This window comes from Octodon degus, unplaced genomic scaffold (genome assembly GCF_000260255.1).
Source record: "Octodon degus isolate 3935 unplaced genomic scaffold, OctDeg1.0 scaffold00139, whole genome shotgun sequence".
In the NCBI taxonomy this organism is placed as follows: Eukaryota; Metazoa; Chordata; class Mammalia; order Rodentia; family Octodontidae; genus Octodon; species Octodon degus.
This window is the reverse complement of record NW_004524715.1, coordinates 6,566,882-6,571,045: the sequence shown is the minus strand read 5'-3', so window position 1 is coordinate 6,571,045 and position 4,164 is coordinate 6,566,882. Positions and strand designations below refer to the sequence as shown.

At 34.7% G+C, this 4,164-nt stretch overlaps 1 protein-coding gene across 3 annotated transcripts in view; it reads left to right on the top strand.

Annotated features, from left to right (window-relative positions):
• Window positions 1-4,164, top strand: part of Fam19a2 (family with sequence similarity 19 member A2, C-C motif chemokine like) — a 564,584-nt gene that overhangs the window by 160,356 nt on the left and 400,064 nt on the right. The window lies entirely within an intron of this gene.

The following is a 4,164-nucleotide window of genomic DNA, read 5'->3' as shown; positions in this document are numbered from 1 at the left end:
CTTTGCTATTCTAGGTCTTTTCTGGTTCCAGATAAATGTTAGGAATGATTTCTCTAGGTTTGTGGGATATGTCTGCGGTAGTCTGATATGGATTGCATTTATTCTGTACAGCAATTTTGGGAGTATGGCCATCTTCACAATGTTGGTTCTTCCTATCCAGGAACATGGAATATCTGAAAAGTTTGTGCACTTCAAAGCAAATCTCCAACTGAGTAAAAGAAAACCCACACCTGGGAAAAAAATTATAACCTCTTGTCCCTCTGACAAAGGCATTCTATGTAGAACATGTAAAGAATAAAAAAAGAATCAGGTCCCCAAATTCAGAGGTCCAATCCAAAAATGGGCATCTGAGATGAATACACTCTTCTCAGAGGAAGAAATACATATGGCAAGTAAATATATGAACAGATGTTCAACATCATTAGTCATTCAAGAAATGCAAATTAAAACAACACATTCCATCTCACCAGAAAGAATGGCTAACATCAAGAAGTCAGCCAGTAACAAATGCTGGAGGGGATGGGGAGAAAAAAGAACACTTCTGCATTGTTGGTGGGAGTGCAGACTGGTACAACCACTGTGGAAGTCAGTGTGGAGACTCTTTCAAAAGCTAGGATTGGAGACTCCATTCAAGCCAGCTATTCACCTCCTCATGTTTTTCCAGAAAAGCTGAAATTTTCATAGCATAGCAATATATGTGAACCCATGTTTATAGCACCACAACTTGTCATAGCTAAATCCCAGAAATAATCCAGGTAGCTATCAACTGAGGAATAGATAAAGAAGACATGGTATTTTTACACAATGGAGTGTTACTCAGCTATAAAACAAGATAAATTTGAGTCTTTTGTTGGTAAATGGATGCAATAAGAGACTATACTCTTAAGTAAAATAAATCAGACCTGCATGTGCAAACGTTGTATTGTCTCCTTAGTGTGAGAACCTGAAAGAGAAAAATGGAATCTGAAGAGTACGATAGATACTGGGAAAAGGGATAGAACTTGTTTGTTCTGTTTTAAATGTAGATTATTATTGTGGCTTTGTTTTAAATATCTTTGGTTGTACTTATCTGCTGAGTGTTCATGACCAAGTTAAATTGATACCTATATTGATAAACACTAACCTCTTGTTATCTATCAATCAAGGTCAATTAAGTCTCCTTGGGATTTACCCTAGAGCCATGCATAGCCACTCTCAGTTCATCTGTCAGTGTCAGCAATTTGGAGGAATCATGGCCATTGCTTGACCAAGTTGCTTTCTGTGAAATCTTGGGAGATTATTTTTCCTGATGACCTTGCTTAGGCACTCTATATACCATTGATATCTTTTTTCCTGTGGTGCAAGAATCTCCTTAGAAACTTGTATAACTTACCAGAGTTGTATGAAGTTGCTGAAAAGTTTTACTCATGTCCAGCATCCTCAGTGACCTTGGGGGTTGGGGACCAAAATATTGTCTGTCCTCTTAGCCCATATATCTTTTATTTTTGTCCTCTAAACTTCAGTTTTTCAACATCCAGAAGAGAAGATTCATAACACTATATTGTAACAGGAGCAGTGAGCTTAATTATTAAAAGTTTTATTTGAATATCAAGCACCTTGCAATATAAAACATAGCCAAATAACTGTTGTTTCTTATAAACCTTGGATGTTTTAGGAGTTGGATCCCTGTAGAATGTTAACAGACACAGTTACATAGTTTTTAGGAGAAAATTGAGATTAAAAGCCATACTTAATGTTTTATTAGTAATCAGTTTTTTTTTTTTTTTTTGATGGTACCAATATTCAAACTCAGGACCTTGTGCTTGCTAGGCAGGTGCTTATGCCACTAAGCTATCTCCCCTGACCCATACTTAATGTTTTAGCATGTAAATTTTGATGACATTTTGGTAACACACCTATATCTCTATTTTTGACATAGAATAGCTTTTTTAGTAAGTCTCCTTTTCAGTACATAAGAATCTCTTTCCTCATTTGTTGTCCTTTAATAGAATCTCATTGAAGTGTATGACCTTGTCTGCACTGTTCAATGTCTAGGCATCCCTAAGTATGGTGGCACACACATAATATATATATATATATATATATATATATATATATATATTTTTTTTTGTTGTTGTTAAGAATGTTGTTACTGACTGGTGACCATATGTTGGCTTAGCATGAACTTCTTATCCCAAGTAGCTGAAGTATAAGAGAAAGGTAGATATCTAAATCTGAAAAAAAAATTACCATCATAAATAGTACCAGTTTCACATTTTAGAATACCTGTATGTCTGAAGGCATGAATCCATTTAATACATCATGAGAATAGCATCAATGAATTGTCATAGCCATAAGAAAACTTTTGTTTGTCAATTGGAGTCCTGTCTAACAGTTTTTCCCCACCCCAAGGGGGTTTTAATTATCTTAACAACTTTTGATGACTTATGAAAGCCAGATTGTAACAATTAACATAATATCTTTGAACAATGAGAGACTCTCAAGTCATAACATATCAACAGCAATATGTATTATATTTATAAAACAGAGTTTAACATCATTTTGACCAGCTGGTAACTTAGATGGAAGCATGTCTTTAATGTTGCTGACATTTACCCATCAGCTGAATAAAATGACAGACTGATGCTTTAAAAATCAAAAAATGCAAAAAGAAGAAAAATTCACTGAGCTCAACTAAAACAGCTGTTTACAGATTTGGATATAAAGACAAAACCCCCAAATATTCATAACATAGATCTATGCATAAAATCAGAGTCACTAAAATATATTTCTGGCCAAATTGAACATAGTATCTCTTTTATAATTTTAGAAGCTTGTAATTATAAATTGACTAGTCAGAATTATTTGTAGGTCAATTAGTAGATATCCCTTAAAAGACAAATTTGGGAGGAAGAAAAACCTCTTACATTTGTGAAAGACAGTGTTTCTGATTGGAATATCCAAATTGTTGTTTTGATGGCTATATGTAATTGTCTTTTCTAATGGGACAGACTCTTAAAGTAATTTTAATTATATAGGGTTGTTGAACAGGCTGGGTTTGTGTGTAGAAAGATTATCTCTAACAGTGGCCAGCCTGCGAGATGTTCTAGAGAGAAGTCATGACAAGTTGTTCCTCTGGGGACTGGGCCTGTGCCTGTTTTTTAAATACCTGTTTTACTTTAAAACTGTTATTAAATTTATAAGTTTTTTTAAACAATTTTTTTTAGTCACTGAACTTCATATGTGTTATAAAAAACTTAGTTTGTCCTGTGTTATAAAAACAAGTCAGCATCATTTTAAGGGGAGCAGGGCATTAATCTTTAGTTTCTCCTAAAGACAAAAAGGCAGATAAACTTGGACTAAAACTTGTATATTATTGTCTTTAGAGCTACAGGATTGAATCTAGATGAGTTGTTGAGCATAACCCAGAGATAAGTGAAGACCAGCTTGACATTGGAATTCCCGGAGGGTGGAAACTTACCATTCTGGAAACTTGGTCCTGAAATTTAGTGGCCATCAAGAAGAGAACTGCCGGGGACCAAACACAGTTATAAACTCTCTTAATTTTCAGGAACAGGGTGGTGGAGAAGGGATAGAAGAAGGACTTTATGGATGGCACAGGAACTGAATTTTAACTATCCCATGTGCAGAAAGACAATTAAGATACAAGAGCTTTTCCAGGGTGGATTTCTAATCTTCAGCAAAATGTGTCTCTAGAGACAACTGTTACGATCGACTCCAGCTGTATTACCAGGCAGTCAATGAAAGCAATAACCAAAGGACCAGAATGGCTATTTTTAACCTTTTGGAAGAGAGTGAGAGAAAAAGAAAGGCTCTTAATTAAGTTAATGTTTTTAGGCACTAGATAGGCTTTCCCAATTAATAATCTTAGGAGACAGAGTTCCACATATACCTGTTGGAATTAAAGTACCTGTTTTAATCTCCCAAAGGGTGTGTTTTATAAACATTTGGGAGGCTGAAGTAGGTAGATCTAATATTGTACTTTTGTTTTACTATCAATTTTATATTTGTATTTTTTTTAAATCTAGAGGTCTTTTTACCCCCATAATTTTATTGAAAAACAAATAGCAATGAGACAGTTTCAAGCCAAATTGGTAGGACAGTTTCAATAATTAACACATTGCATACATTCTTCCTAGTGGTTAATTGCTGTACAAGATGCGG